The following is a 13,836-nucleotide window of genomic DNA, read 5'->3' on the forward strand; positions in this document are numbered from 1 at the left end:
CTCGGCGCTCGCCTTGTGACCTTTGCACTTTGACCCTCGGCACACAGCTCCTGAAGCTGAGCCGGTGAGAGTTGAGGACGCTGGGGGACGCGCTGAGCACTTTCTTCTTCTCAATATAAAGCTGGAGCGCAAGAATCCCTGTTCCAGCCGGGCCTGGTGGCTCATGCAGGCCTATCTCTGTGGGTTCGAGGCCAGCCTGCTCTACATAGTAAGTTCAAGGACAGCAAGAGGGGAATGAGCCCGGCAGAGTTCCTGTTCTTCCTATGAAGAAACGGAACTTGGCTCAAATCACTTGCTACGCTCAAAAGAGAACTGATGAAAACACTTTTTAATTTTTATTTTTCATTATTTGTTTATTTAGGTATTTCTGTGATCCACCTGCCTCTGCCTCCCAGCGTGCTGGGATTACAGGCATGTGCCGCCGCGCCCGGCTAAAACATTTTAAGAAATGGATATTCATGGTAATAACGTGAGCTGACATGTCAGTTCTGGGCACAGCTACCGTAGCCTGTGTCTCTGTACAGTAAAGCGAGAGCCTTGTTCAGCTCATCCGCTTAGGATCAGCTTTTACTTCTAAGACGTGTGCCAGAAAGTATGTCAGGAAAGAGCGTTCCTGACTGGCCTGTTGGTGCTGCCCTCACTCACTCAGCCACCGACTGGGCCCAGCCAGCTGCTGAGGCAGCCCACGCCCTGGAAGGGGCTCAGGCTCGGCTCCTGCAGGCCAGCCGGAGGACAGCGATAATCCGGAGCGTAAGCAGGCCACCGTCCTGAAATAGCTGACCAGACGAGGCCGGAGAGAGCCCGCTGTCCCGCTAATGAGGACCCAAGCCTCCTTACGGTAAAAATAAAGAGCGCGCCTCGTGCCCTGGTTTAGTGGCAGCTGATTGGCACTGCGGCCAGGAGAGCGCTTAAATTAACACTCAAGGACACTGGCTCGCCTCACAGAAGCAGGGTGAATTCAGACCCCTGAGGTTACGTAAGGAGTAAGAGCCTGAGGCCATTTACGCGGCGTGTGCTGTTTGTGTCCCCTGTGCTGTACGTGCTGTTCCCGGTGTGCGTGTGGTGTGTACGGGGTACGTGTGTGGTGTGTGTAGTGTTTATGTGTGGTGTTTGTGATGTGTGTATTGTTTGTAACGTGTGTCGTGTGTACACGCATGTGATGTGTGTACAGTGTGGTTGTGATGTGTGGTGTGAACAAGCATACATGTGTGTAATGTGTGTTACCTGTGTGGTGTGTGGTGTTTGCGAAGGGTGGGGTGTGCGTGTGTGCACGTGTTGTGGCCGCTCGGCCTGGAAGTACGAAGAGGTGCGTTCGGCCGCAGTGACAACAGTACTAGGGTGGTGCAGGTCAGCCTGGCGCCCGCCCGTGGAGCGGTGCCCTCCCGGGTGGAGCCTCACCTCGGCTCCCCCGCAGGCACCCCGCATTCCGCGCCGGCGTCGGGGAGAGGTGGGGGAGCGGGGCCCGGGGGACACAGAGCCCCCGCAGCCCCCGGCCCCGGCCCGGGTCGGCTTCCGATGTTGCCCCAGCTTTCTCCTTCCTCCTGCGCTAGGCTGGGCGGCGCCTGCCTCTGCTCCCAGGACCAGGACACGCCAGGCTGTCCTCGGAGCACTGACACGGAACGCCCACTGGGGGGCGGCACACCGCTGCGTAGTGAGCACACGCGCGGACTCCGAGGCCGCCCCGGAGCCTGTCTGGGTGGGTCTGGTCTTGGGGCAGGTTTAACTCTGCTAACGTTATTAGTAACTTCTCTCCATCAAAGAGGCTCCTCTTCACAGCAAGTGCAGCGCGACACAGGAAAGCCACAACTGGACACAGGTGAGGGCCAGAGCACTAAGGTGCCGGGCTGTGAGTCAGTCTCTCCTAGGACGAGGAAGAACAGTCCACCCCGAAGCCCGAGTGTGTTCACACGGAAGGGGAAGTTTTCTCCGCCCTCTAAACAAAGTGCTACAGGCCGGGAGAGAGTTACCCTAGCTGGGAAATGAGCGCTGGGCCGGCTGTCCAGGGCAGAGTGGTCAGCCTGGGAACCGTACACACAAACAAGGAAGACAGACCCGGCAGGCTGAACTCATATGCTTTTGTGTTTGCGCATAGTTAGATGTGTGTGCAGCAAAATCAAAGAAAGGGGGTCGACCCAGGGGGCGGGGCATGGGAGGGGCAGAGGGATTGTAACTGTAAAGCACAGTGCGAGTTGAGTAACTTGCAGAAGGGGACACTGGCAGGTAAGCCGACAGTGGCAGGTGCTGTGGGCAGGACAGAATGCCGACTGGGCAGAGTGACAGGCAGCTGTAAGAAGACGATGAGGAGAACCTGGCTGGGGGCCCTTTGTGTGGTTAGGGCCCCACAGTGTTTTAAACAGGGGCAGTTTCAGCTTTGCACACCAGAATACAAATCAAGGAAAAAGGTTTTTGTTTAACACAAACAGAGATAAACAACACACCTGTTTTGTGTGTGTGTGTGTGTTATTTATAATACTATAGCTTTTTAAAATATTTTTAAATTGTGTGTGCATGTGTGTGTGCGTGTATGCATGCCCTTGGAGACTAGAAGAGGACAGCAGGTCCGCTGGAGCTAGAGTCTGAGTACTGGGTCTTCCCACCCCAGATTCACATGCTGACCCCGGCCCCAGGGTGAAGGCGCAGAGGCCTGTGGGAGAGCTGGGCTGGGCCCTGTGGCTGGGTGGTCTAGAGCGTGAAGGCCTCCTGCACCCGAGTACACATTAGCATCATCCTGGAGGGCAGGTCGTCGGCATGACCAGCCAGCACCAGACGTCTTGGCTGTGCAACAGTGAGGACTGCATTTCGGATCACCCAGGCCCCAGCGTCCCTCTGTAGCAGCCCAGACTGTAGGAGCCTGCTAACAAGTGTGCAGAGGTTTCGGGAGGAGGCCTTGTGAGCGGCTGTGAGCAGGGACTGCGGCCGGGAATCAGGAGCTGTGTGGCCCTGGAGACTCGTCTCTGAGCTCTGCAAAAATAAAGGCTTTAAGCTGGAGACCTCAAATGACCCTCGTAGCTTTAAATGCTTTGTGCTTCTGTGCTCACGTGGGAACTCTCCACAGCTGCCCTGTGCCCTGCCGCAGGCAGCTGTGGAGTCTGGAGAAGCTTCCTCACCTCCATCCTCCTCTTTTTCAGTTTTGTTCAGCTGGTATGGTGGCATGAACCTTTAATCCCAGCACAGGTAGTTGGGTTCCTGAAGGTTTGAGGCCAGTCTGGTCTACATAGTCCCAGAGCAGCCAGAGCTGCATAGAGATCCTGTCTCAAAAATGAAGGAAGAAACAGTGTCTTTGTTGATTTGTTTTATGTGTTATAGGTGTTTTGTCCATGTGTGTGTGCACAGTGTTTGCTTGGTTCCTTTGTGACTAGAGTTGTGAGCCACCGAGTGGGTGCTGGGAACTGAACCTGGGCAGTCTGAAGAGCAGCCATACCTTCTTGGTTTGTGACTGTTAGCACAGTGCTATGGGCCACAGGAGGAAGGACAGGGAGACAGCAGCGCTGACCAGAAAGGGGGGTGAGATTCAGCTGGGCCGCTTCCTCCTCTCAGTGTGTGGTGGCTCTGCCCAGACACCCAGCCGAGCTTGGTGCTCGGTGCGGCAGGTGGCCCTGGGGAGGAGTCACGGGAACGAGGAGGTCTGGGGTGGAAGCATGGAGGTGTGCAGGGCCTGTGGGTGGGTGGGCAGTTGGCTGCACGGGGCCTGCCCTCAGTGAGCCGGGCGTGGCGCCGTACACAGGGAGGCCCTCTGCCGAGCCCAGGGGCAGCCGTGAGCAGCGAGCCCGACCGCAAGTGTGTTCTGGAGAGGAGTGTGCCCGTGCGGTGATACAGCCCAGCAGCTGCAGAGAGATGTGACGCCATATACGGGAAGGGACAGCCCTCACAAAGCCTGGGTCGGATGTGACGTGTGAGAAGCTGTGTGGTGGGTACGTGAGCAAGACCAGCGCTGGCTTAGGTGAGTGAACAGGTTGTGCTGGCACGGGAAGAGATTGGAGAGCACGGCTGTGCCTGAGGGTGTGCAGGAGGCAGGCCATGGCACAGTGAGGAGAGGTGGGGAGGGAGCCTGCTGGAGGCTGCTGTGACTAGGAGGAAGAAAAGTCAGCGAGGAAGGCCAAAGGGTGTGTGTGTGTGTGTGTGTGTGTGTGTGTGTGTGTGTGTGTAGTAATGCATAGCCAGGCTCCCTCAGTGGAGAAGGTTAATGGCATAGGAGGGGCCAGATGTGGAAGCCAGAGCACACCAGATGTGTGGACACACAAACACAAACACGGCTCTCACTCCGAGAGCACACAGGTCTCTCCCAGAGCTGTTTCAAGAGGGATGGGGCAGCAGCTGGAGGCGGGATCACAGCAAGGTCAGGTGGTGAGGAGGCTGTTGGGATGTGCAGACACCCTGGCTGCCTTCCAGGACCTACTTGGCCACCTTTGCACTGGGAGAACCAGGCCCGTCCCCTACCCCAAAAGTCACCAGTCCCAGGAACTAGGCCATAAAATTCCCAACCCAAGGAACAGCCCGGAGGTAACCACAGAATGGGAAGGCATCTTATCTCAGGGTGGGGCGTCTATGCTGGGCAGCCCACCCACCTAACATTCCAGAGGTCTATAGATAGCTCCCTCGATGTTAGTCATGCTAGTTAGCCAACCACTCTGTAACAGGCTTGCCCTTGCTGAATGTCACCCAATTGTGTAACTGCTAAGCTGGACTTGCCCAAACCTTGCAGTAACCCTGAGTAAAAACCCCTCTCTCCCTGAGCTCAGGCCTCTACACTCCAGAACCGATGTGTCCGGTGACGGTGTGGGCAGAGATAAAGACCTTACTGCGTTTGCATCAGAATCGGCTCCTTGGCGGTCTTTGGGGTCCTCGAGACTTATGCCAGGGCTGGCGTCCTCCATAAAAGCAATTTCAGGTTACACGCTTGTCTCTGCCCAACCGGCTGCCATCTCCACTGATCTGAACAGGGCCAAGTGAGTGGGGAGGCTGGTTAGGGAGCACCGCCTGCATTCTCTCCAACAGGGAACTTGTTCTGACTTCAGTGGGCGGAACCAAAGTTCCCAGGGTAGGTGCTGCATGGAGAGCACTTCAGGAGTTGCGCACTGCCTTGCTCCTTCTCCGGGTGGAGCTTTTTGTTTTCAGTCCCTGTGGGTGAATGTGTGCACGTGTGGTGTTCACTTCAGCTCTCTGGAACTGGAGTGTTGGATGGTTGTGAGCCAGCGTGTGGGTGCTGGTCCCCTAGAAGCACTCTTAGCCACTGGGGCTGGAGAGGGCCGCACTTGGTGCCGCCTCACCCTGGGCTCTGGAGCCATTGTGTCAGCCTCAGCTCTGGCCTCACCAGAAGAGCCAGGCCAGGCAGGGTCCCTTTCCCACCAAGGAGCAGGTGTCAGTGCGTCCACAGTGCCACTCTCTCCTCTCCTCCAGCCTACTTCCTCTCTGTCTTTCCAGTCTACCCCTCAGCTGCTTGTGTGGGCCCGAGGCTCTGAGGCTCTGGAGGGGCACCTGGGAGGAAGGAGACTTCTCCAGCGGCCTGAAGACCCTGTCCTTCCCGTCGCTGTCCCCGGGACTCAGTGCTGGCCTCAGACAGCAGAGGAAGCACGTCCTCTTGTCTCTTTTCCAGGAAAGGTCTAGAAAGTCCTTGGAGAGGACCTGCCTCGAAGCCTCCAGTGAATTGTGAATTTGGGCTCAAGCCTCCACTTCTTTGTTGGTTCATGGGTTAAGAGAGCGTGGCTAGATATCTCTCTTAAAATCACAGCTCAAACCCAAAGCACAAAGAAGCCGGAATGGAGCACACAGAGGACCTGGGGAAGGGGCTATCTGGGGCATGAACCGCTCAAGTCCACCCTTTTCATGGGGCCCAGGCTGGCTTTGAACTCACAAGCTGCCTTCCTGTTCCTTCTGCTCCAGCCTTCAAGGTTTGGGATTACAGACGTGTAACAGCACAGCAGCTAGAATCATGTTTTTAAAGGCTGGAGAGATTGCTCAGTGTTGCAGAATATTTGATCTCATTGTGAACCCCGAGATTGTAAGCTGTAAAACCCTGTTTCTTGATTGGTGTGGCTGAGCCCTAACACACACCTTTAATCCAAGAGCTTTCTGCACACAGGATTTAGTAAAGTTAGCCCTAGGTCAAGAGGCGGAGGGAGAAACCAGCTGACAAGGATTAAAGAGTAGGAGGGACTTCCAGTTGAGGGGTATTTAAGACAGCACGGGGAGAAGAAGAAGGAGTTTTAGCTCTCTGGCTTTGTGGGGTTTGGAGCTTTGAGCTAGCAAGGCTTCAGCCTTGGGATTTTGGTCTTTTCTCCTGGGCGGTCAACTGAGCTATGTGACGTGGCTGGTGTGGCCTGTGGAGCTGAGTGTGAGAGCCACAGATGCGTTAGCTCACACTCCTCACCACTTACACGGCCATGGCTGGCTAGTGCCTGTTCCCTTTTGCCAGGAAAGAAAACCAAGGCTGCAAGCGGTTAACTGTCACCCGTCAGGTCCCAAACCACCTCTCAGATGAAGCAGGAAGCACAGATGACAGGAACACCACACTTGCCCAAGGTTTGCCCCGTCTCCCTAACCCTGTCCCCACACCCACACCCAAGCCACCCAGCCTTCAAGGACACAAACCAAGGGCGTGAGCCTGGCTTGGGGGGTGTGCTCACGGAGGCTGCAGTGGGGCTGGCTCGGGGGAGGGGATGCAGGTGGGAGCCAGCGTCAGCTGGACAAAAGCTGTAACCTCAAAAGCCCGCTTTCAGCCTGACTGTTGACCTCTGCAAAGGGGAAGCCACACAAACACCAACCTGACGACCATAGCAGGGAACCTCTGCCCATCATGAAGCCAGGCAGGACTCAGCTCCAGAAACTATGCTCTCAACGCTCTCTTCACAGCTTTCCTATAAATGCCAAACTCCTCAAAACCAGCATGAAGGTGCCTGGCAGATGCCTCGCAAGCCTGGCAACCTGAGTTTGAGCCCTGGAACACATGGAAAGGTGTGGGGAGAGAACCGGACATCACAGGAGTGTCCAGCGGCACTCACCCCTACACAACACACACACACACACACACACACACACACACACACACACACACACACACAGAGGGAGGGCATTTAAACAAAGCCTATAGGACCTGGCTAACTCAGCTAACTCAGCATGCCCAGGGCCCTGACTTCAGGGCTGAGCTCCTAAATTAAACAACAGACAAATAAAAAAGGAAGTGGAGGGCGTCCACCCACCTCAATGTAGACTTTGTGACCCAAAGATCATGAGGCTCTCTGACACTTCTTGTCATCCTGGGAGCCTCCAAGGGCTGGCAACGTGTTTGTGACAGCTAGTTCCCAGGCAGGAAGGCCTGCAGTCCTCCTGTGGGCCACCTGCCTCCTCCAGGCAGAGCTAGAAAGGAAATGCTGAGGTGACCCCTGGGCTGGCCCAGGCTCAGCATCTGCCATACTGAATGGGCGGGACCGGAGCACCAGGAAATGGAAAAGCTGGGCTGGCACTCAGCTTGGCCAGACCACCTGCTCAAATCTCTGCTCCAGAAATGGAGGAGCATGTGTTCCATCTGATTCTATAGGTCAAAAGCTTCCCTGGGCCCCGCCCTCGGATATAGTTTGTCACAGCATCTTGGGACCCTACCTACATGGCAAACTTGATTCTGCAAGTTCTCAGAATCAAACCAGGGCTGGCCAGAGTGTGGCTGCACCCAGAGAGAATGTGTGCCATTTCAGATGTGCAGCTGGGAAGCTCGCCCAACCTGCTGAACTCGCACCCACAGCCTGTGCAGGGTGGAGGCCACGATCGCTTAGATCGCTTATCGAGGCGCTTCCCCGTGGCACCGCATTCTCTGCAGGCCACCTGGACAGGAAGGCCAGGCAAGCTAAGTGCTGGCCAAAACAACTGCCAGGGAGATAAAGTGTCTGCAAAGCGCTGTGCGGGGGCTCAGTGGCGGAGCACCTGCCTGGCTTCCATCACCAGCTTGGCAAGAGAAAACACTGAGGCGGAGGAAAAGGAGAAGAGACCTACGACAAACAGATGTGGGTGTGCCATGTAAGCACGTGAGCACACTGGACACACGAGTATGACTATAATGGTCTCACTACTTGGGTCCCCCGGGAAGCCTTCCCCACACCCACACTTCGGACCACTCTCTGATCCCCTTTCTGCCCATCCAGCTCACAACTCACGAATTAAACCCCACCTCAGTCAACCGTGACTTAGTCCACGAGTGCTTTGAAAGCCCATTCCTGTGAACTCACTGAGAGCCCTGGGCACCACGAGTGTGTCCATCATCTAAGTGTAGTTGCCCTGAGTGCCACGAGTGTGTCCATGATCTTAGTGTAGTTGCTCTGAGTACCACAAGTGTGTCCATGATCTTAGTGTGGTTGCCCTGAGTGCCACGAGTGTGTGTCATGATCTCATCCTAGCTGCCCTGGGCGCTTTGAAAGTGCTTTCTCCAGGCTAACAGGGCTTGAACACATGTTCTTCCTTGGTAAGCACCCTTGAAGCTTTCCAAACGTCTGTTTCAAGAGCCCGCCTCTCTGGGACACAGCTATGCCCAGGGATCGAGAGCCCTGCCTTCCCTGGGACCGCCCCACATTGCCACACCTCAGTTTGCACTCCAGGGAACCCCTGAGGTCCAGTCAAAGAGAGGCTCTCTGTGTAAGCTCCCAACCCCGTCACAGCAGTGCTGTTGAGTGACCGGTGCCTTCCTTCACTTGTGGGAGAGCAGAAGGAGGAGGCCAGCCATGCCACCACCCACCTCTGCCCTTTCTGGGACTCAGAGATGCTTTGTCCCCCTCTCAAAAGCTGAGGTGAACTCTAGGTTCAAAGTACATTCAGAGGGTGGAAATTTAATCTGGCGTTTGCTGGAAGCGGTGGTGGTTTGTGACAACCAAGATTAGTGAGGTCACCAAGGTGGACAGACAGACCAGAGGACACATGTTCATGTGCAGGCTTGAGTGGGAGCACACACACGCACACACACACACACACACACACACACGCACACACACACACGCACACACACACACACACACACACACACACACACACACTCCTCTTTCCCCCACATGACATCCATCACTGCTGATGATCGTTAACCTTGGATCATAACTGTGAAGCAAAATAAAACTGTTCTTTAAAATTCACCTAGTCTCTGCAGACACCCCTCCCGCCCCGGGCCCATTTTTGGCTCTGTTAGTCTCCTTGTAAAGACTGACACTCCAACCCAGGACCATGCATGGAGAGGACCTAGACCCCTGCTCAGCTGTAGCCCTTGGCAGCTCAGTCTCCATGTAGGTTTCCCAGTAATGGGAACAGGGGCTGTCTCTGACATGAACTCAATAGCTGGCTCTTTGATCACCTGCCCCTGAGGGGGGAGCAGCCTTGCCAAGTCACAGAGGAAGATAATGCAGCCAGTCCTGATGAGACCTGATAGGCTAGGGTCAGAGGGAAGGGGAGGAGGACCTCCCTATCAGTGGACTAGGAGGCATAGGAGAAGAAGAGGGAGAGAGGGTGAGACTGGGAGGAGACATGGGGGCTACAGCTGGGATACAAAGTGAATAAACTATAATAAAAAATAAATAAATAAGCAAACAAATAAATAAATATGTAAAAATAAAAAATAAAACTTGCCTAGTGGTAGCAATGTGCTTTGTCCACAGAAAACAACAATATGGCTTTGGTTTCCAGATACAGTCTTGCTCTGCTGGCCAGGCTGGCCTTGAACTCAGAACCCTCCTGTCTTGACCTCCAGTAGCTGAGCTGACAGGAACACGCAACACGCCAGCACTGCTGCTCTTAGGATCTTGGGCAGGACCATGGAGCCAAATTGGTAGAAAACAGATTAGCAGGAAAAAATATATGTATGAATACATGTGAGGGGAACGAAGAGATGGCTCAGCAGTTACGAGCTCTCGTTGCAGAGAACCTGGATTTGGTTCCCAGAACTTGCATGGTGCCTTACAACCACCCAAAGCTCCAGTTTGGATACAGGCAAAACATTTATATACATAAAATAAAATAATCTGATTTTTTTAATGCATGGAGATCCTTGAAAGTGAGTGAAAGACAGAAGAAATGGGCAAGCAGAAGGCTTTTATTGGGTCTGTCAGAGATGGAAAACTGTATTAAGAAGTGATACAAAGCAGGGCAGGGTGGGGCATGCCTGTAATCCCAGCATGCAAGGGGGCAGAGGCAGGTGGATCGCCACGAGTTCCAGGCCAGCCTGGTCTACAAATCCAGTCCAGAATAGCCAGGGCTACACAGAGAAACCCTTCCTTGAAAAACAAACAAGCAAACAAACAAACGGAAAAATCTCGCACACACTCTTTCCAGCAGACGCATCAGGCAGTCCACGAGGGATCGGCATCCTCTTTTGCCATCCAGGCTTCCTTCCCCGCCCAGGCGGCTGTGAGGGCAGTTCGAACAGACTCTTGGGAGGCAGCTTCAGTGAGACAGCTCATTCAATTGGGAGGAGCAAAAGCCGCTTGATTGGGGGACATAGGGGCTTTCAGGGTGAGTGTACCTCATTGGCCGGGGCCAGGGTGCTGGGGATGCCTCATTTGTGTGAGGAGGAACTCTAGGTGCTGCTGGATATGACTTATAAGGGCAAAGGAAGTTTGGCCTGGCTACCAGGCTACGTGACCTCCTCTGGTGGGCAAGGGTGGGGCACAGGGCTACAAGCACAGAGACACGCAGGCCAGGGGCAGGGTGGGGGGCAGTCTCACTCCTGTTGATTTCAGGACAAGATTTCCGGGGTTTGGATGGGCCTCAACCCCACTCCACTCCACTCCGTCTTCTCTACAGGTACTCACACAGGTGGCATGTATTTATACACGCACACACACAGAAATGAAAATAAATCTTAAGAAAGGAGGAGGAGGAGGAGGAGGAAGAGGAGGAGGAGGAGGAGGAGGAGGAGGAGGAGGAGGAGGAAGAGGAGGAGGAGGAGGAGGAGGTGGAGGCAGCCGTCTCGGGCAGTGAGTTTCCCACAGGGATCATCATGGCCTGCTACATGTAGGAGGAAACAGACCGGCTAGGTCTTTCTGTGAGTGGAGTTGCCCAAGCGCTCCAGTCTGCGATGCCCAGCACCCCAGGCTGGCATGTTTGTCTTTCTCTCCTTCGGCAGCGCCTGCGTTCCCGGGCCCCTTTCAGAGATGCAGCTCAGGCCTGCTCTGGCCGTCCTCCACCAAGGTCTGGTCGGAAGCGTGGTCCCAGGGATTCTGCTGCCAGCCTGTCACTCAGAAGAGGTGGCTTCCTGCCAAGGTCAGTGTGGACTCCATCTTGAGACACACTTCTGAGCCTCCCCCCCCCCCCCCCCCCCCCCCCCGCCCCTTGAGCTTGGCCTCGCAATGCCCTGCCTGCCTTGGAGCAGCGCCAGTGAGAAGGCAGCCACCAGAGGCAGCTCCTTCAACTTGGCCCAGGACTCTGAGCCAAAACAAACCTCTTTTCTTTAAAACTCACCCCTCTTTAACACTCGGTGTTTGGGGAGGCCAGCTGGAAGCGCTCCCGGCTGTGAGGGGACTCCAGCCCTGGCTGTGGGGAAGGCTCCAGGGGTGGCAGATTTGAAGAGCAGCAGGCAAAGCTGCCACACAGCCCTGCCTCCTGCCAGCACCAGGAAAGGGAAGCAGATAAGCCAAAGCCGATCTGATCGCTTATCGGAGACAAATGCTGGCAGGTGCTGACATCTGGGGCACTGTCATCGAGAAGTTATTCAGCCCGGAGCCCTGATCGCAGCACTTGGAAGGCTGAGGAAGACAGATCTCTGAGCCAGCCTGGTCTACAGAGTGAGATGCAGGAAGGGCCAGGGCCACACAGAGAAAAACTGAGAGAGAGAGGGGTGGGGGTTGTTATTTTCTGAAGCTTAGATTGGGGGCCAAGAAAGAAGGGAAAAGAAAGCCTAGGCTATGCCAGCCACGCCTCATTTGGAGCCAGTACTGCTGCTGGAGCTTCTGTAATTTGGGGCGGCCCCCTGGGTGGGTCTGAACACCCAGGGGTGAGACCATCAGAGAGCAGAGGACTGTGTGGCTCGGCCCAGCTGGCTTCCTGTGATCACATGGGAGCACTTGCATCTTCCAGGCCCTGAAGGAGGAGACCAGAATGGATCAGAGTTCTTTCAGTGGGCTAGTCAGACTCTGTGTGTATGTGCGCGAGCACACGCATGCGTGGGTATCTGCCCTCAGGAGGCTTGAGGCTGGCTGGTGTCTGAATATAGAAAGGATGACCTCATTTCTGGGACAGTCAGTGAACGCAGCTTCGTGGACAGAGCTATTCCAGAAGGGGTTCCGAGATCCCTGGGCCGGATGGTTGTATCACCTGGGTGGTTTGTTCTGAGCGCTTGCCCTCTCTTTCTCTTCACCCTGTGACTTTGAGATGAGACTTAAGGGCAAAGCAGAGCCCCGAGCTGTGCCATGCTCAAGCTTGAAGATTCCTCCCAGACTCGATGCAGGCAGAACTTTCTCAGTGTGCTCTTCAGGGCTTCACCAGGGTGCAGAGAGGGGCTAGCAGTGACCCCATTTCACTCAGACTGAAGGAGGTACACCCAAAGAAGGCAGACAGCTCAGGAAGGCCACAGACTGAGAGAAGGGACAAGTCAGGAAGCTCTCTTAGCCCAGGCTTTCCCTCTGCTATCCCAGGCTTTCTTCCCTCTCCTAGCCCCGGCATCCCTGTCCCTCTCTGAGCTCTGCTCCTTTACATTCTGTGAGTGGCCTGGCAGGCCTGTGCCCCCAGCTTCACAAAGCCAGAGTTTTACGACAGGTGTGTCTGAGGTCACTCCCAGCACACGCACTGACAGAATTACACAAGCCGCTCTTATCAAGGGCCTGAGCCAGGGCAAAGCTGGGAAAGGTCCTTTGCCTTGTCTGAGGAAGGGCCAGGTGCCCCCCAAAAGAATGGGTGCAGCCGTAGGGAATGAGCCTGTTGCCTGCCGGGTCCCATAGGCCTGTCCACTGTCTCATCCTGTGAAGAGGCAGCAGGGTGCCCAGCAGGTGTGAATGTTAACGCTGTCATCAGGAGTCACAAGGGCCAGGTCTGTGCCTGTGAGCCAGTTCAGGGGGTAAAGGCGCCTGTGGCCATGCGTGATGGCCTGAGTTCAGCCCCCAGGACCAGGGAGAAAGGAGAGAGCTGACTTCAGCCAGTCTCCTCCAACCTCCACACACGCACTGCTACACGCGTACTGCGAGGTGGAGGTTCCTTCCGCCTCCGACATTTACACACCAACATTTTATTTAATTAAGCCTGCCGGAGCTCCTGTTTAATGGTGTGCCTTCAACAAACCACTTTCTGAAGCTGTAACAGAGCCACAGCCTGGAGACGGGAGCTCCAAGGCCAGGGGAACATGTGACCCGGACTTCCGCTGTTGCCACTATGGCAGCGGGCCAGCTGGGTCAGGGAGGACATGAGCTCCCTTCAGGACGATGTCTGACGGCGGGATGACCCATTTGACCCGACGTGTCTGGTTCATCACCGCAGCAACGCCGTCCTGTCACCACGCAGCTCGCAAAACACCAACTGCTTGTTCATTGAGCATTAACTCATCTCAGCCAGGCAGTCCCAGCACTCACGAGGCAGGGGGATCACCATGAATGGCAGGCCAGTCTGGCCTACCGAGTGAGCCCCAGCTGAACAGCTTAAGAGCCTGGGCAGAGCCAAGGACTCGTGCTGGTGGGTCGTAAGCAGCACCTGCCTGCGGCAGGGAGGCATCCTGGGAGGGGAGCCTGCAGTTGGGTTCTGAAGGTCAGGTAGGAGTTGTGAGAGATTTGTCAGGGGAGGAAGATGAAGGAATAGACCCACTTTGATCTCAGAATGGGGAGGGTGGTTGTCGTCGGTCTGAGAGGCTGGTTCCCAAACTCGGTGGCGCAGACGGAAATGAACGCT

The 13,836-nt window shown here is 55.4% G+C and overlaps 1 long non-coding RNA gene across 1 annotated transcript; it reads left to right on the top strand.

The window, feature by feature from the left end:
• Positions 1–25: 25 nt before the first annotated feature.
• On the top strand, positions 26–2,988 carry LOC129678447 (uncharacterized). The gene is made up of 3 exons (XR_008720377.1): positions 26–208; positions 362–1,816; positions 2,740–2,988. It is a non-coding gene; the product is annotated as an uncharacterized LOC129678447 (long non-coding RNA).
• Positions 2,989–13,836: the final 10,848 nt, after the last annotated feature.

Source organism: Psammomys obesus, unplaced genomic scaffold, assembly GCF_907164565.1.
Source record: "Psammomys obesus unplaced genomic scaffold, mPsaObe1.curated_primary_1811, whole genome shotgun sequence".
In the NCBI taxonomy this organism is placed as follows: domain Eukaryota; kingdom Metazoa; phylum Chordata; class Mammalia; order Rodentia; family Muridae; genus Psammomys; species Psammomys obesus.